The sequence below is a fragment of the Nelumbo nucifera genome, chromosome 7 (assembly GCF_055504915.1).
Source record: "Nelumbo nucifera cultivar China Antique chromosome 7, China Antique-T2T, whole genome shotgun sequence".
NCBI lineage: Eukaryota > Viridiplantae > Streptophyta > Magnoliopsida > Proteales > Nelumbonaceae > Nelumbo > Nelumbo nucifera.
Window position 1 is genome coordinate 49,318,783 of NC_142655.1, and position 20,555 is coordinate 49,339,337.

Consider the following 20,555-nt stretch of genomic DNA (forward strand, 5'->3'; position numbering starts at 1 on the left):
TGGTAAATCATCTCCATCGAGACATTTCCACTATTAACTAAAGTATAAGTGGCAAACTAGTTCCTAGTTACATATGTTAGAGGCTTTTTTTCTATTATTTTTTCTTTGAGTTTACAATATGTTTTTTGTATACCCCAATTATAGAAATAATTGCATTTATATTTTTATATTTATGCAAATACCTTAAATTATTATAATTTTAGAAACATTATCTTTTATTGGATCTTGGACAAAAATAGCTTCATTTTTCAAATCATTAACAATGTTAAAATACTGGTCACTATATGCAAAATATTAAAAAACATATATAAAGTTTGTATTGGTTGAATCTAAAAATACATGAGCACTTATAAAACAAGAATTCTTAATTCTACTAAAACTCTATCCTAACACCTCTCTCTCTCTCTCATCATAACAGGATAATCACATCCCAATTTTATCTTACATAATATTCCCTAATACACCCCCCAAACATGAAAGTCATATATATGCATGTGTTTGACAAACCTCCAACGTAATGATGTCTCAAAATCATTAAATCAACTATATTAATAATGTGGCAAAGCGAAAAATACAAGTTAGTATAGTAGTCCTTCAAAAGAAGAGCCCCCATGGTTTGAAACCAAAAATTGAAAATGGGCCAAAACAAGCCATCAATAATTTCATTAGATTAGCCAAAATGTTTCTACAATATGACTTATCGAATCAATCCAATAATGAGCTACATCACGCCAATAAAAAAATTGGTCAACAAGGGCCAAGAAATACCATAGTAAATCAATCAAATGCCTTAATATGCTAAAGCAAAAATGGGTCACTAAGAACTAAACTGAAAATGTCACAATGGGCTTTTCATTTTTGTGTTTTTCTAAAATAGAAAATTAGGCTTCAATGGGCCATATTGGAAAAGGACATCAGGTTTATCAAGTATTTTAAACTAATCAATTTGGACTAATTTAATCAAATAAACATGAGCCACTTTCTTTAACATAAAAGAACAATAAATGCAAATGATAAAAGATTCAAATGCATTAATAGTGTACTATACGAGAATGAACAAATGGTAATAATAGTCAATGGGAATTAACTCTACAACTTACTCATGTGGTCCTCAACTCTTGTTGTTGATATAGACAGTAAGAGATGAATATGCTTCATAAGCTTCACTACTAGAAAAATCACTACAAAGGCAACAAAAAATGCCTTTAAAAATAGAAAAAAAAATGCCTCTAAAAAGAATGAGAGGCACTCAAGTGATTGCCTCTAAATGCCTATCCTCCAAACGTTATAGAAGCATTTGACTGATAATTAGAGGCACATTTGGTAAATGCCTCCAAAAATAAGATATTAAAGCACATAGTCATGCCTCTAAAGCATTGTCGCTAAAAGCATCGTATAGAAGCATGTATGAATGCCACCAAATGTACATTTTTATAGGCATTTTAATTAAATGTGAGGCACACTTATTTGCCTCTGAAAGTAATTTTAAGAATTCTAATTATGTTTTATAGTAGCATTTGCAATTGCCACTAAAAGTATAGGTTGCTCTTATTTATTTGTATTTTATAAAATTATTTAATCATATGTAAAGGTTATGTAAACTTATATAAAAACATTTAATTTGCTATTTAAAATAATTCATTGACAAATTTATTAAAAGATAGTAATTGTTTCTAAGTATTTTTTCATATTAATTGATACAAATTCAAAGAAAAGTATCAATCCTTTTACAAAAACATATGGAATAAAAAATACAAAAAATAATTCACTTCCTACTCTAAAAAAAAGAAAAAAGTATTACCATCTACATTATTTTTCTTTTACAACTTGCAAGAAAAAAATATTACAACAAATAGCAAAAAATTAGTCAAATTAGTAACTATAATTTTTCAAAAATAAAAAATCTTTAACCATCTAATTATATGTTGCATGCTTCTTACCTTAAAAACAGCCTTGGCTGGGTAGCCTCTTCCTAGTCTTGCACCAAAACACTACATTTTGTAACTTAATACATATTTACGATTTCAAGGTATCACATAGTTTTGTCTTTTTTGTGAATAGATATATATACCAAGATGGGAAAATGGTGATGATCTCAAGCCATTGATGACTAAATAGGTATACCAAGATAAAGTAGTTGAAATCTTAGTTTTTTAATGAGAAAGCAACTTAATGTGTTCAAAAGGAAAGAATATGAAATTGTTTAATATTATTAATCATTAAAGCTTTTATATTATTGTAATTGATTAATAAAATGTGCCTAAATCAGTCCCCTAAAGAAAACATTATACTTTCATCAGTAGTTCATCCAAGGTTCAACATAAAATATTTGCACTCACAGTATTAGCAAATGTATTCTAAGCTGGAAAGTTTAATCTTGTCAATCTCCAAATAGACTTATAGATGTGCTACAAAATTCTAGGGCTTATATTTAGTTTATCCTAGTTTACACTATAGAATTCATATGATCATATCGTGATCCCCTATAAATTTACTTTCATCTGATTTAGTTTGCCCTAATTTACTCATAAGGTTATGCTTGGTTACAATGCAAATAAATTTGCACTGTTGCAGAACCATGGCAGTGCTGATTTGAGTGTAATTTTATTTTTCAAATTTTAGCTTATTTTGTTTGATTGCAGTACAAAATGAAGTAAATTAAGACATGAAGCAGAATAAAATAAAATACAAAACAAAATTAAACAAGAATTTGCATTTTTTACATTTGCACCCCGATGTATTTGTACTAGTGCAAATAAAATTGCACTGCAACCAAACATAGATCACATTCAAACAAGCAAACAGGGGAAAATGTTAAGCTTCTATTTCCTTGCTTGACTAACACTTTCTACTCAAATTTATACTTACATTTGTATTTGAAATACACATGGATCCATTATAGCTTATAAAAATTTATAATGTATTTTCTTCTGTAAACAGAAATTTCATTAAGAAACCAAATGAGAATGAATCAACAGTACTATAAAATAGAACCATCACACTTCAGATGCCAAAAGACTTTGATCCATGAGGGGAAAAATGAAAAAACCAATTCCCTAGTGTCCCACAAGCTTCATTGGGTAGGCATGACTCATGATTCATGAGCAACTTTAGGATGGCATTAGTCCTCTACCTCTTTAATCATCCAATATATAGTGCCCATAAAATCCATCAATGACTTACCATCTGTCTTTCCTAAAAACTAAAACAAAACTCAAGCTCAAGGTTGCCCCATTGGGATGATTAAAACTCCATACTAGAGAGAGGATGGCATTAGTTTTTTGCCTCTTTAATCATCCAATGTATGGTGTCCATAAAATCCATATCAACCAATGCAAATTTTAAAATTGGTTAAGAGAGGGGTCATGATTGTCAACAATCATAATCTTATTTTAAAGTTTAAATCCTGAATTTTAGGATTGTGGTTTGTGCTGCCTAATCATGAATACCAGGCTCATTTCAATCAAATTAATGCAAAGATCATTGTTATTACCTCTTTGTCATATTTCTACAAAGTCAATAAGATCTACCCTTCTACTCTAAGGTTTGCATGGGTTTCCATTCCATAGAAATCTGAAAAGTCAACCATAGAAATTTTTTGTGTGATATATACATTGTTCAAAATGATATGCTGGTTTCATATCTTCCCACTAATACAAGGAGTGAGTGACATGAAAAGATTGGAAATACCAACCTCAAAAAAATAGAAGACAATTAAATCATCAAGCATTAATAAGTAGATATATTTGGAAATCTGGTTTGTAGCTGACCTTGAATCCAACTGGGTTATCTAGACAAGCATGCCAATCAGCTTTCATTTTTTTCATGGGAATTCAGTCATGAGGACTACAAAGAAGAGAATTGAAAATTCCTATGAATTGAAGATACCAGAATGGAAACTGCTGAAACCACTTTGCCTTAGTAGATTAGAATATAAAATACCGTTTTGGTCCTGAAATACAAGGCTAAACATCTAAAAGATCTAATTCCAAAGGGGATTAGTACACCCTTTTTGGTTGAGGCTGGATCAAGAAACAAACTCCATTACATTTCATACATAAAAGTAATAATTGAATATTCGGAAGATAAAGAGTTCTACTTCATTGTAGTCAACAAACATTTTGTTTGCACGTAGATAGGCTTCTATTGATGGTGCACGATCTGGATGCTTTCTAGATGGAGGGCAGCTCGGGCATTAGTTGCTTAGCTAGTCGGTCGAACCACAAGAAAGGGATGCTCAATGGACCCAGGGTGGCTTACCTAGTGTGGGCGCTCTGATGCTTATGTTAGTACTTGGTAGTGCGAACTGAAAGCTTGTATACTAGTAGGTTAGTGAGAAAATAACCGCGCGTACCTTATGTCGTTGGGGTAGATGCCCTTATATAGGTGAGTTATCATAGGTCTCATGAAATACCTCCGAGATCTTCAGCTCATGCTGTTAGGAGCCCATTCGCACCAGGAGGTGGACTTCGTGCTAGCCGATAAGGCTTATCGAGTCTGTCCGATCCAGGCGGGATAAGGATAAGACCTATAGACGTGCAGCGTGATCCCGAAGAGCTCAGAGATAACTGGCTTGCTTCTAGAAGTTGGCTATGTGTTACCTCGGTAGGTCAGGCCATCACGAGCTACTCGAACCTCGGTCTTGGCCGAGGTGCCCAAGGTACCCAAGGTGGCCTGGCCTGCTGAGGTGGTAGGAAGTGTCAAGTCAATATCCAATCAGTAGGTCGCATCCACGTGTCTGTGTGTGAGTAGGTCGGGCCAAATCACCCCTCATCATCTTGAAAGAATGGTAGGATCCATCTAATGGATGCCAAAAAGGTTGCGGAATGAGTGGACAAATTTCAAAAATTTTCCTACCTTCTCCCAACTGGGAATCACATTCCCTAAATTTAGAATACAATATTCAAGGATCCTACTTGAACCATAATCGAACCAGATCTGAACCAAAAGCAAAAGGGAGGAATATACCTGATCCGGAGAAGCAATATCTCCCAAAGTTGGTGTTCACGGCCAAAGAAGAAACCAAGATCCGCTCCTGCTGAAGATGACACAGCTGTGGATGGAATGGAACCAGCAGGGTGCGTCCTACACACTGGATCCTCCGCAAGAATCCTCTGAAAACTTTGAACATCGAACCTTTTCAGTCTTTCCTGCAAGACTGATGTCAAGAACTGATTTCTTAACTTCCTATTGCTGCAAAGATCAAATCTTGCAAGAGGGAATGGCGGCGGTTGGAGGAGAACTCCTGGGATGAAGATGGCTGAACTGCTTCTCTTCTCTCTAGAGTATGAATGAGATCTAATCTCTATTCGCAGGATGTATCCTTGCACAAAAAACCCTTGTTCGAAATCTGATGTATTTCTCTTAGGGTTTCTCCTCTTTTCTTCTTGATTAAGAAACCTCCTAATTAGGAGTTATCCCAATCCAAATCAGTATTTGGATAGGGGATTATCTTAATCCCATCTATAGATTAAGTTAGATTACTCCTGATCTTATCAGGAGGTTACCAGATTCAAATCTAATTTGAATTTGGTCTCCCAGAGTGGATAAGGTTAAAGGCCCAATCCTTTTACTAACATTAATCTCAGATTCGCCCCATAGATGGGTGATTATATCAGCCCAGCTCGAGATGGGCTTTTGACCCATTTAGTGTTCAGTGTTTAACTAGTTTCCAACCTGCTGCCCAGTTGGGCTTCTTTCTATGGTGTGGGACCCAAGCATTGATCTACACACCAGCCACATGGATTCGGCCCAGCCTTTATTACAAGGCCCAGCCGAATTCACTAAAAAAACTCAATGAACCCCTAAGCCCATCACATGGACCCTATGGGCCCAACACTTACATTAAGTGGTCCCTGGGCCAAGCCATCTTATAAAAACCCAGGGACTGCGTGCAGGTGTAAGATTAGCCCATCAGGTACTATCCTAAATGGTCTTACACTTAACCTCTCAGCCCTTAATGATCAAGCACTGCCCGACAAGAGAGGACCTCTCCCTCGGCTGCAAGGAACAGTGCCGCACTCTCTACTCACATAGATCCCGGGAATTAAAACCATTTGCAAACATTTTGAAACCGTGCATATATATATATATATATATATATATATATATATATATATATATATATATATATATATTAATTTTGCAAAACAAAATTCCAACGATTGAAATCAACTGCCGGCAGTTTGGTTTCCATCAGAGAGAGTGCCTTTCCCGATCATTACCCTTGTCCGACAAAGGGGCTGATCCTGTCACTATGATCACTCACTCAAATGAATTTTCGGACTGTCCCAACATACCCAGGTTTTGATCCCTGCTAAGGATCTCACTGATTGGCATATCAAAGACAGCCCGATCCGACACCTAGTGAAGTGTCATAATCGAGTTTAGGGGTCAGGTGTAACTTTCCAGTTTTGCCCATCTGTCTCCAAGGTCCAGGGCAACACTGGAAATCTGGTCCGGTTCAAAGATTCAAGTAATCCCACACTGCATATGCCTTGGGTCTTACCCTGGTAGCCGAGACAGGCCATCCCAACACTTGGTGGCACACCAGTATCAGCCTTGGCAGGATAAATCTCCCCAGACTTATCCAATGGCTGTGAACATTTAAAACTAACACGAGTCTCTATAAGTGTCCAGTTTTAGGGTCTTACACAGAATTATACCAAACAACATGAATCAAACATACACTTTAATTATTTCCACTAAATAACAAAAGTACATCAAAAACGGATTGAAGCTAAGGGCATACAAAACTGTCTAACACATCTATCATTGCCACCTAATGCATAAAAGAAGCAAGGCACACTTCTCTAAGAACTTCAATTTATAATTCCACTCCTCTTTTCACTTTATGTATGTATTAATGTGTGGGTGGGGAGTTTTAAATACTCATTGTTTCATCACTTCTTCCGGTCAATTTATGTATGTATTAGTCTACTTTATCATTACTTCCATTATTTTCAAACAATATTAAAATTACTACAGAACTCCACAAACTTTCCAACAACACCATGAGTTCAAATCAGCCCCTCACAGCACATCCCGCCGTATATTACAAATATCTCTCAATGATAATACCAAAAATGATGATGTCATGATGAGAAGATGTATCCAATACACAGCGGGGATGTGCTGTGGGACGTTGGGGGGACTGATTTGATCTCCAACACCATGCTTCCTCAATATTTGTGTCACAGTAAACATTTGGTAGAATGTATTTATCGATGGTGGACATCAATTTTCCCCCAAATAGATGATCAATTACATTTGGTAGAATGTATTTATCGATGGTGGATATCAATCTCACAGTCAACATTTGGTAGAATGTAATTGATCATCTCATAATCAATTTTCTGATTTTTATTATGAGATGATCAATTACATTTAACTAGTTGGGGGTAACTCTGCTCCCCTTAATCCTCCTCTCTTCCCTTTCAATATGAGATCACTAAAGCTCAATTTGGGAAAAGTGCAAACATGAATATGTACAGTGCAAATATAAGGTTTAGAAATATTATATACAAGGTTTTGCACAGTACATATTTGTATTTGCACTGTTTCCAATTGGTCGTTTAATAACATAGCTGAATTGGCAAAATTGGACGTCTTATAGATTTGACTTTTAGTGAACATGATTTTAAGCAGGTTCTGAATTTGGATAGATTACTGTTCTCTTGAATATTTTATTATTTAGTTATTTTATCCATTAAAAGAGTAAACAAAGGTTTCAGTTCAACAACTTCAACCATTACCAAACAGCTCCTAAGTTATACCCTAGAACTGATTGAACATGACAAATCCAATCACTCAACATTTAAGGCCATAACATACAACAATGCTGCTACACAAGTAACCCTTCTTGTGATGGTTTCACTCTACATAAACTAGCCTCCTCCCAAGTAACCCTTTCCCTGCTTCAAACCTACGATGTGATGACAATCCTTGATGCTACCTTACCTATGTATGAAAAGCCCTAGGACTGATACAATTCAAACTCCTATATCAAAGAACCCATTCACCAATCACCAACATGAAAGCAAAACTAGAGAGAAATTTCAGATGGGAAAAGAATCAGATCCCCTCCCCTTATAGAGAATCTATAACTACTCCCACCTCCTCTTCATTCACCAATCAGAAAATCATTGTGTATGCCTTGCAGTAGATCCTTCCCCTTCATATACAAATTCAACATGAGAAATTAGAAAAATAGAAAAATATAGTAAATATCCCAAAATACAACATGAGAAATTAGAAACTTATTACATTTACTATAAGCCTCCTCAGCATGAAGTATCATTAGCCATTAACATACCACTTGCAAATCATTACTTCAGTATTCACAAGTGTCTCATCTCACAATATTAATTTAAATTGCATAACATTAACATAAACAAGTGTCTCATATCATATTCAAATGAATGTAGAACATTGAAAGCAACCAAAACAAGTGTTTCAGGTGAAGCACACTGAAACCTTGCTGTTAAATACTTAGGATATACACAAACCATGAGGAGGGTTTGATGTTTGATTACAGCCAGTAGGTCTAAACACAAAGTCTCAAGACCACCATCCACCTCCTTTTCCACAGTTGCCACCTTCTTCTCTTTATCTAGTACAACCTACTAAAGAACAGAAAAAGGTCATAAAAATAAAACATCCTTTCAACTCCAACAGTAAGTTTCATTTAAGGATCTATAAAACCCAATGATCATCATTTGGCTCTTTTATAGATAAAAAAATGATCATCATTTGGCTCTTTTATAGATAAAAAAATGATCATCATGTTGCTATTAAGGAAAAGAGAAACTTATAGACATGGTTGCTAAAGCATCAACAGACACACATATAGAGAGAGAGAGGGATTATTATAAATAATATTACCTAGCATAATATAATGACACCAATTTTTACCCCTAGGCAACCACCTTCTGCACTAGGTGATATTTGTCGACACATGCACATACAAAATTTGAACTTTGAATTCTGTCTTATACGAGTAATCCAGAAAAAGAAAAAGTATGTATATATGAGTAATCCAAAAAAAAATATATGTACATAATTATCTTACCATCCCTTTTCAATGATCTCAACTACCTAACAACCAAATTTGAATATCTTTCCACCACCACTATGTCCAAACAAATGGATGGATATTGCCTAAGCCCATGGACAGGCACCAATAACTCATCCCGGAAGAATCTTTTCCCCATTGTCCAGAGAAGACAAGCAGCATATTACCTTCACTTTCCCTAAATATGCTGCCAATGTCAGTGTCATTTTCTTATAAGTATCTCCCCACTATCCGTAAATGTGGATAGTTGAGTACAACAGAGCAATATTTAACTGGCCCTCCTTTTTCATTCTATGTCAACTAATTGCAACTCTCCCCATGGCCCTAATTCACCCCACAATAGAATATCCATTGGGCTCAGTTTAGAAAGAGTACAAATGCAAACATATACAGTGCAAATACATATAAAATAATACAAAATACAAGATTTTGCACTCTACATATTTGCATTTGTACTCCTTCTAAACTGAGCCTTGGAAGTTGATCTTGCTAGAGGTAGAATCTCCCATACTGTATGTTGCTTTAGGGATCTCCTTGGAAAAAGAAATCAATGACATTGTTTCCCTCACCAAGTACCATAGACATCAGCATATTTCCTATTCTAACAACAGTGAGTTTATCATCATTTAATTTTGTCTGTCTCTCTAAGTCAAAGACACCAATCCTGATATGTATCCCTGTTGCACAAAGAAAAACGCGCTTTTAAAACTTTCAAGATATTCTTAACTTCCTCAGTTTTAGAAAAACAAAAAAAAAATGATATTATTTTTATGAATAGACAAGCAAAGGCACTAGGGTATAAAAGGTACAAAGGTAACTCACCCCATCAAACCTCTTCCCAAAATTCCACCCTCCATCCCACAATAGGATCATATATAATGGCCAATGTCAATTTGCCACGCTAAAAGATATTTGCCAATGCAAATCCAGCTAATACCAATCAAAAAGTAAGAAAATGAAATCATTCGGGGTTTTCAAGAACAAAGATATTTAGTAAGGTGCAACGTGTAATCTTATATATATCTATTAAAAGGAAAGGGGTGGTCTCCCCATTCGCCAAATGGCAGTAATACCCTTTAATATATATATATATATAAATATATTAAAGATTTCTTATTGAAAATTCTCAAATTACAAGAAACAAATATAAGAAATCTTATATATCTTATCTGCCACCTGGTTTTTGGGTCGATGGTCCGATCATTTGGTTCAAACAAACTGCTAGACAGTTTTGTATGCCCTTAATTTCAATCTGATTTGATGTACTTTTGACATTTAGTGTAAATAAATAAAGTGCATGTTTGATTCATGTTGTTTGGTATAATTCTGTGTAAGACCCTAGAACTGGACACTTATTGAAACTCGTATTAGTTTTAAATGTTCACAATCATGGGATAAGTCTGGGGAGATTTATCCTGCCAAGGCTGATACTGGTGTGCTGCCAAGTGTTGGGATGGCCTGTCTCGGCCACCAAGGTAAGACCCAAGGCATATGCAGTATGGGATTACTCGATTCCTTGAACCAGACCAAATTTCCAGTATTGCCCTGGACCTTTGAGACAAATGGGCAAAACTAGAAAGTTACACCTGACCCCTAGACTCGATTATAATACTTCACTAGGTGTCGGATCGGGCTACTTTGATATGCCAATCAGTAAGATCCTTAGCGGGGGTCAAAACCTGGGCATGTTGGGGCAGTCTGAGAATTCATCTGAGTGGGTGATCATAGTGATAGGATCAGCCCCTTTGTCGGACAAAGGTAATGATCGGGAATGCACTCTCTCTGATGGAAACCAAACTGCCAGCAGTTGATTTCAATCGTTGGAATTTTGTTTTGCAAAATTTGTATATAAAATATATATATACGGTTTCAAAATTTTTGCAAATGGTTTTAATTCCCAGGATCCATGTGAGTGGAGAAAGCATCACTGTTCCTTGCAGCCGAGGGAGAGATCCTCTCTTGCCCGGTAGTGCTTGATCATTAAGGGCTGAGAGGTTAAGTGTAAGGCCATTTAGGATAATACCTGATGGGCTAATCTTGCACCTGCCCACAGTCCCTAGGTTTTTATAAGATGGCTTGGCCCAAGGACCACTTAATGTAAGTGTTGGGCCCATAGGGTCCATATGATGGGCTCAGGGGTTCACTGAACTTCTCAGTGAATTTGGCTAGGCCTTGTAATAAAGGCTGGGCTGAACCCATGTGGCTAGTGTGTAGATCAATGCTTGGGTCCCACGCCATACAAAGAAGCCCAACTGAGCCGCAGATTGGAAACTAGTTAAGCACTGAACACTTAATGGGCCAAAAGCCCATTTCGAACTGGGCTGATATGATCACCCACTTAAGGGGCAAATCTGAGATTAAAGTTAGAAAAAGGATTGGGCCTTTAACCTAATCCACTCTGGGATACCAAATTCAAATCAGATTTGAATCTGGTAACCTCCTGATAAGATCAGGGGTAAGCTAACATAATCTGTAGATAGGATTAAGATCATCCCCTATCCAAATACTGATTTGGATTGGTATAACTCCTAATTAGGAGGTTTCTTAATCAAGAAGAAAAAGAGGAGAAACCCTAAGCGAACATAATCAGAATTCAAACCTAGGGTTTGTGCGCAAAAAATCATCCTGCGAATTGAGATTGGATCTCATACACAGTCCAAAGAGAAGATAAGCAATTTCAGCCATCTTCATCTCAGGAGTTCTCCTCCAGCTGCCGCCATTTTTCTGACAAGATTCGATCTTTGAAGGAAAGAAATCAAGAAATCAGTTCTTGATATCAGTTTTGCATAAAGAACTAAAAAGATTTGGTGTTCAGAGTTTCCAGAGGATTCTTGCGAATGATTCAGCAGGAGCGAATCTTGGTGTCCTCTTTGGGCGTGAACACCAACTTTGGGAGATATTGCTTCTCCGGATCAAGTATAATCCCTCCCTTTGTTTTTGGTTTAGATCTGGTTCAATTATGGTTCAAGTAGGATCTTTGAATATTGTATTCTAAAATTAGGGAATATGATTCCCAATTGGAAGAAGGTAGGAAAATTTTTGAAATTCGCCCACCCATTCCGCAATCTTTATGGCGTCCATATGATGGATCCTACCATTCTTTCACAAATGGCCCGTTCTAACAACAAAAATTACAAGTAAAAAATCGTGGAACCATTATGACCACCAATTTTCGGGTCAAAGGTTTGACCATCCAATTCGAACGGACGGCCCATTCTAACAACAAAAATTACAAGCAAAAAATTGAGTGTGTAAGGCCCATTAAGCAGTATCATACATGTTATGTCATTCGAACGTGTAACTCATGCGACCCGAGAATGGAACCGTTCTTGCCACTGGTTTTTGGGTCAATGGTTCGATTGTCCGGTTCAAATGGATGGCCTGTTCTAACAACAAAAATTAAAAAAAAATAGTAAAAACGGCAAAAAACCATTAAACATGTCAATGATGGTTTGACCATCCAGTTTGAATGGACGACTTGTTCTACAACAAAAATTACAAGCAAAAACTTATGGAACCGTTCTAGTCGATGGTTCGACCGTCTGATTTGAACGGACAGCCTGTTCTTACAACAAAAATTACAAGCAAAAAATTGAGTGTGTGTGGTCCATTAAGTAGTATTATACGTGTTATGTCATTTGAGCATGTGACTCATACGACCCAAAAATGGAACCATTTTGGCCACCAATTTTCGGGTCGATGGTTTGACCATCTGGTTCGAATGAACGGCCTGTTCTGACAATAAAAATTAAAAAAAAATAAAAAACAACCAAAAACCATTGAATGGGTCAACAAGTCGACAATTCAACTACTCGGGGCAATGGGTCGTTGATTGATTCAATGGTTTTTTGCCAAGGACCGGGATTGGGGTAAAACAGAACTGGTTGCCTAGACGATTCCCAATTAAAAAAATAAAAAACGGCGGTTCGACCATCCGTTTCGAATGGATGGCCCATTATGACAACAAAAATTACAAGCAAAAAATCGAGTGTGTGATGTCCATTAAGCAGTATCATGCATGTTATGTCATTCGAGTGTGTGACTTATACGACCCAAAAATGGAACCATTCTGGCCACTGGTTTTTGGGTCAATGGTTTGACCATCCGGTTCGAACGAACGACCCGTTTTGACAATAAAAATTAAAAAACGGCCAAAAACCATTGAACAAGTCAATGGGTCATTGATTGATTCAATGGTTTTTGGCCAGGAACCAAGATTGGGATAAACTGTAACCGGTTACCTAGGCAATTCCCAACTAAAAATAAATAAAAAAGGCCAAAAACCATTGAACGGTTCAACGAGTTGATGGTTCGACCACCCGAGTCAATGGGTCATTGACCGGTTCAATGGTTTTTGGCCAGGTACCAAGATTGGAGTAAAATGGAACCAGTTCCTTGGACGGTTCCTAGGCCAAAATGTCTATCCATCCAAGTCAACGGTGATTCGAAAACCATGGTTTTTTATGCTTTTGGATTTTCACTATTCAAAGGTTTCTTCTACTGTGGGGTTTATTCAAGTGTGTGTGGTATGTTCCTTTTTTTTCATTTTCTGCTTTTTTTTGTGTGTTTGGTTTTCTTCTTCAAGATCCTCCAAAATAGTCTAGGGTTTACTACCATTTTATTTCTTCCCTTTTGTTTTTTCTTTGGGTTTTCTTGTGTAATGTTTTTTTTTTATTTTCTTAGAAGACGACTTGCTTTTTCTCTTTCTTTAATTGCATATATGTTTAGCTCCGTCTCAAAGCGGAACTTTAGACTCGATTTTCTAATTTTTTTTCCATGGTTTTTCCAGTTTGGTGGATTTACTACCAATTTGTTTCTCTGTTTAAGGTCACTTTGGATTTATTTTTCAAGGTTTTGGAATCCCTTGCTATGTCCACCCTTTCCATGACTATGACTACAAAGTTATTTCGTCTAATTATTGACATCTAGAAAAAATGACTCGGAAACAGAACCATTCTAGCCATTGGTTTCCAAGTCACCAGTTCGACCATCCAGTTTGAATTGATGGTCCATCTGACAACAAAAATTAAAAATTAAAAATAAAAAATCGCCAAAAACTATTGAACGGGTCAATGGGTCGACGATTCGACTGCCCCGGGTCAACAGGTCATTGATTGATTCAACGATTTTTGGCCAGGGACCGGGTTTGGGGTAAAATAGAACCAGTTGCCTAGACGGTTCCTGAGTCGAATGGTCCTACCATCCAGGCCAACTAGGAGTTCTCGATATGAATCAAATGACAGCTATGAAGTAGAACTCAAAACTATCACTATATGATCATGTTCATTTATATGAGATGCTTTACTGAAACAATATTTAAAAAAACGATCACATGAAGATCTCTTTTAAATCTTTATATAAGTTTCAAGACTTCAATACATAAAATTTCAAATTTCTTATTAAGAAACCATTATCTTTTTTAATGTAGCAAAAATAACAATATTAAGAAACCATTGTATAGGACTACATGAATAGCCAACATCATCATGTCATCATGCAACAAGGAAAACAGATAAAAGAAAGAAAACAAACCAACGACTTTGGTGAAGCAAGAGCACCCCCGTGTACTTTGTCTGGTTTAAATGTCAGCCGACGGTTTGACTAAGAGCAAAAAGCAATGGATTATGGATATGCACATCTGTTTGAGAATTTATTCTCACTCAAAAGTGAAGATAGAAAAAGGAGGACAAATAGGAACAATTAAACAACAGTATATAATAGCCTGCTTCTTTTTCTAAGTTACAATTTTTTGCTCAAGTCTAATGGCAATACAATTTGAATTTCACTTACTTGTATCCACTATCCAGGATTCACCAAATTCATAGGAAGTCTACAGTCTTCTCTTACTCGCACAAACAGGAGCGCCTGAGTTCCCAATTTGGGCTTGTGTCCTCTGTACAAGCATATATAGAGGATTATTTGGAGGAACTCACGAACGAATGAAGGAGAATTGAAGGAACTCAAGAAGCTTTTCGGAGCTGTGCATTGAAACAGATGTGAAGGAGAATTTGGGCTTGTGTCCTCTGTACAAGCATATATAGAGGATTATTTGGAGGAACTCACGAACGAATGAAGGAGAATTGAAGGAACTCAAGAAGCTTTTCGGAGCTGTGCATTGAAACAGATGTGAAGTCTGTGGATTAAGACTTGGAATCCTAAACCAACGCGACCGTCCATTCTTTCAATCTAAGAAAGCTATTGTCGTTCTTCTTGTCTGCTACAGATGTAGCTTGCTGCTCTACAATATTAGAGCTTCTGATCTAATAAATCATTCGGAATAGAGTGGGAGGAGGCGAGCATCAGAAAGACTATTTAGAGAAGAAGGGATTAGAATCAATTTCTTGTTTATTTAAATAGAAAAAAGAGCTCAAATGAATTGGATTTGAAAGAAAAAGCTAAAATCTCAAAGCCCTAACCTGTTGCAGTGGAATTATTGGTGTTCTTCTTATCAGCTACTTCATTCTTTATCTGGTTCGATGGGTAAGTGGAGAAGGAGAAAACGAAGTTGCTACTGTAGTAATTTGTATTTGGGTGTTGAAAGGAAAGAAAAAATATTGGTATGCCATAAATTATGGTCAATACCAAAAATACCCTTAGTGGCACGAAGTATAATACCTCATCAACAAGAGAAATAAACCATACTTGTTGTCCTCATATCATAATCCTTCAACTCTTCTTTTATTCCAACCTTTTCCTTTCCCTTATAAACCTTGTATAGACCTTGTTAGATCAACGAATCATGAATTTTGAATTGAATTTCCACAAATCAAAAAGTCTTATTTCCATCAAATTTATCTATCTTAAACCATGCATTTAAATCTTTGACAAATCCATACTCCAAAATTCTTGATTCCCACTACAAACCCAACACTCTAATACCACTTTTCTTCAACAATAATAACAAATCAAAGAAATGATAGCACCATAAGGATTTACATTATTCCATAAATTGCCTACATCAACCAGGGAAGACGAAACAAAATCAATTTGTGGAAAGGTCTTGATAGGAACTTTGTGGAGGAGAATAGTGGTTACAGGGAGGATGGAGCTTAGGTCTCAGATCTAAGATCTGGGTGAGAACTATATATGGCAGGAAGAATCTCTAAAAGCAAGAACCATTACAACTACTTCAGGGACTCACAAGGTGTGTGTGGTTATCGTCTTGTGTGCAGATCTCTTCAAGGACTCACAACTACTTCTAGAAAGTTCCTTTCTAGACTTACTTTTAGAAGGTTAACTTGATTTGTACCACCTGAATTGGTTAATGTGTCATCACATGTCCCTACGGAGGGCACAAACCATGACACCCTTTCCTAAGTTCTATGTGAGCATGCTTTAGTAATAGTAGCTTTGGAGACCTTTGATGGTTAGACATAGATAGTTCATTGCCTTTTGTTTCTTTTAAATTTGGATCTTGTCTATTAATCTTTAAAAATAAATGAGTTGTAAAGGTTACTTGTTCATCTCTTATTGTATTTTTTTTTTTTTTTTGTGATGTACAAGCTCTAATTAGTAAATTAGTTCAATATATTATATTATTTGTGCACCTTTTCTTTTAGAAAGTTTTGTGGTGCATGGATTTTGGCAATTGGTTATAGAAAATTGAATATTATATAGTGGAACTATGAGATAAATGTATATGAAAGATGCATGGGTTAAGTGATTGTACATGTTTTTGGAACCCAAATAATCCACTATTTCAATTGAATTTCCAAATAACTTGTGAGATATAATTAACTTTTAGATCCGAATATGTAAGTTCATTTTAAACTTTGTTTTATATAGCCTATTTTAACATATTTTCTCTCAATTATTTTCCAATAAACTAAACATAGGAAAAGGAATATTCCCACTGTTTTTTATTATATAACCAAATAACAAAAAAAATGAAAATTTTACACTTTCATTCAAATCTTCCCACAAATCAAATGGAGCTTCAAAGTATATCAAATCAATTGATATAATTTGATTTAATGCATAACTTAAATGCTAAAATGAAATATGAAATTATAAATCCTAAAAGTCTCATCAATTAATTCCACTAATTTTGCCAAAGCCCTTACTACTTTTTTTGTAAGACCCTTGTTACCTTAAAGTATGATAATATAATGCTAATTGTTGTTTTTGTATACATGATTATCGAATATCACAATTTTTTTAACTTTCCTTTATTTTAAATGCTATTATTCATTTCGAAGTTGTTTAACAATGACTATAATCACTTCTATTATATGTATAAAATATGTATGGACTTTTTAATACAAACTATATAACTTTTTAGCTTAAAAATATTAAGGATACTCACAATAGGGCATTTTATTGCCACTATTTTTTAGCTTGAATAAATTTAAAAGCTTATGCTTTATTTTAATTACATGATCTTAAATAAACTTCTTCAATATTGATAATTTATTAAAGATTGATCAACTAAAAATCAAGCAAATCACCAACATTGATTTTTTATGCAGCGTGATCAGGACTCATAGTTGGCGGGAACCTACCTCCTAGCTGGTGACGGATGGTACCTGAGACGAAGAGGAAAGTGAAGAATTCCCGGGGAACTCGCCCGGTGGGAACACTTCGATGCCTAAGTTAGAACTCTAAGAGAGCTGTAGAGAATGCAAAGAGAAGAGCTAAGAGTGTAGATGGCGCAAGTTCAGTACCTTTGCTCCTTGGGGATCGGGGTCCTTTTATATTAGAGATCTACCAAATCAGGCGTAACCGCCTCTGCCGCAGTTGTTACTGCCAGGGCCGAGGTGGCAGATGCAGGCAGTCGTTGCAGGGTACGGACCTGACAGGCGTGCCACATCTTGCAAAAATAGCAGGCACGACGCCGCCTGACGAGGGACGTGGGAATAGCCTCCAGATTCGGCAGGTACTGTTGTCAGGTAGATCTTTCCTACAGGTTGCCGAGCTACCCTATACCAGGGTGCTGGGGGTGAGCCGAGGTGCTTATGCTTGAGGCGAGCCTTAGGCAAGTATGGGTAGGAGTATTAATGGTGCTGATCCGAAGTGCTTCCACTTCGGAATACTTAGCCACAGATCGGGGTGTTCCCTTCTCAGGAAGAGTTCAGGGCTCACTGGGAGGAGCTCGGGTCTTAGGAGGAGTTCGGGACTCCTCACTTGGAGGGAGCTCGGGGCGCTCCTCCCTTAGAGAGAATTCGGGGTGAGCTGGTTGTTACTTCCTGGCAAGTTCGTTACGCCGAGTTACGGCCAGGCTGTCACGCTGAGTTGTCACTTATGCCAGGTTGTGTCCACGTGTGCCGGGTGGATTTGGCTCGGAGCTCAAGCCTTCTTGTCAGGCAGCTTATTGGTCGGACCAGTTCACTGCTCGGCTCAATCAAGGGCAACCCAGGTCGCGTACAGTACACACGCAGACGTCACGCAATCTATGGACTCCGCGGACGTCAAAAAATGCGCTAAACCAATTTTACCTCGGGGGTTGCATAGCCGGTTTTCTTGAGAGCCGTCAGATCATCTTGATCTTGACCGTTGATGCCCGAGTACAGTGGCTATAAATAGTGGGGGTCCTGGTCATTTTTCCCTCGCCATAAGTTCTCAGCATTCATCTTGAGCTCGCGTCTAAGGTCTCCAGCTCGGGTCAATTCTTTCCAATTCGGTTGCTTTCCTTGGTGAGTCCCTGTAGCTTTTCTTTTAGTTTCCTTCTTCCAGTTCGTTTCTTTCCTTCACTATGTCTAGTTTCGATAATCAACTGGATGAGCCCGAGGTGGGCACCTCGGCTCAGGGTGACCCCACCGAAGTCTAGTCTCACAAGGTGCGGGAAGCCTCGGGTAATCTGGCGTCCACCTCTCACCGAGGTCGGATGCCGGATAGGTTCGGTCCTTATACCATGACCCTGGAGAGACTCCGACACCTCATCCGGCAATACAACCTACCTAGGGAGTATACCTGCAGTCTACCTGTGGGTAACTTCCCATGGGAGCACGGTCCTGACGAGATCGTGATCTTCCAAGAGCAGTTCATAGCCGGGCTCCGTCTTCCTTTCCACCCCCTTATCATAGAGGTTCTGAACCACTTCAACGTCACAATAGACTAGCATCACCCGAACTCCATTCGTAATGTGGTCGGGACCATTTCCCTCTGTTTTGAGTACGTCCTCCCCTTAGACTTAGATATTTTTTGTTCAATTCTCTCAAAAAAGAAGAGCGCTTCAAACGTTCTCCCCGAGCACAGGCGAGCCTACTACCTGTCCCCTCGCCCAAGTTTCAAGTTATTGTACAAGCTTCCCAGCAAAGTCTCGGCTTGGAAGTAGGACTACTTTGTAGTCCGGAAAACCGCAGGGTGGCCCTTCCTCACTCAATGGAGGGCGACTATTCAAGACCCCGGCGTTATCCTGGACAAGAAGACAAGGGAGACACTTCAGTCATTGGCTAAGCTCAGGTTTAATTACAAGGATTATATCGCCGAGAGCAAGCTCATACAGGCCGGCTTGAGCCCGGGTAGGTCATCCTACCTAGAGTTGAACATTTTACCTTAGTAGCTTGTCCCTTTGGGTTGCTAACACCGAGCTTTGTTGCAGGTCCCATGGAGGAAGAGAAGCTCAAGGGGGAGAGGCTTTTTAGCCATATGAAGGGGAGGAAGAAGTGAGCTGCCAAGAGAGCTCGTGTCGAGTCCCCGCAGGCCCCCACCTCCGAGCCCGAGCTTCCACAGGTTCCTACTTCTAAGCCTGAGATCCCTGATGTACCTCCGATCATTGATTTAGAGGAGGTCTTACCACCTCGGGAGCCCAAGACATCGGTAGAGCCAGCTCCAAAGGCAGCTGTGGAGCTCGAGGTCACCACCGAGGCCGCTGATGCAGCAGCTGAAGCTTCCGTCGAACCCCTTCGCACAGCCGAGAAGGCGATTTCCAGCTCGGGGAGTCAAGAGGGAGCCTAGAGTATCCTGATCCCACACTGCAGCCTTCAGAAGAGTAAGGGGGCTGTTTACGCTGAAGAGGTTTCCGAATAGGCCGACCACACTCCTGGTCAGCTCAGGGCCCGGGCTACCACCCACTCTATGGTGGTAAGATCTAAAGACTTCTTTTCTCCCCTCTTTTTTTTTGTTACCTCTTCGGTGCTAACTGACCTCCTCTTGTCAGGTGAACTCCGTTGTGCACGCCTTGACCCTTCAGTCCGAGAGGCACCTGAAGCAGGCTCTAGCTGCCAAGGACTCAGCTCGCGTAGTCCATACCGATCTGAGGGCAGCTTGCGACCAAATCTATCGGCTGGAGAGCGATGCTTCAGCTTAGAAGAACGTCATCGAAGCACTGATGGCGGAGAAAGAAGAGTTGGCACGCGAGAGGGATGGGCTGAGGAGCGAGGTGAACACGCTCAAGGCAGACAAGGGGGCCTTAGAGCTCAAGGTGAAAGGCCTCAAGGAGGATAAGGGAACCCTGGAGCACGAGGTGGAGTTCCTCAAGGCTGATATTGAGGAGAAAACCGAGATCTTCACCCAGGCCATAGAGGAGACAAAGGTCAAGGCC

The 20,555-nt window shown here is 38.2% G+C and overlaps 1 long non-coding RNA gene across 2 annotated transcripts; it reads right to left on the bottom strand.

The window, feature by feature from the left end:
- Window positions 1-7,765: 7,765 nt before the first annotated feature.
- On the bottom strand, window positions 7,766-15,728 carry LOC104608104 (uncharacterized). Of its 2 annotated transcripts, none has more exons than XR_016078477.1 (4): window positions 15,490-15,728; window positions 14,864-15,381; window positions 14,606-14,674; window positions 7,766-8,621 (listed from the first exon to the last, which is right to left on the bottom strand). It is a non-coding gene; the product is annotated as an uncharacterized LOC104608104 (long non-coding RNA). The 2 variants fall into 2 exon arrangements; XR_737049.2 differs by having other exon boundaries at window positions 7,767-8,624.
- Window positions 15,729-20,555: the final 4,827 nt, after the last annotated feature.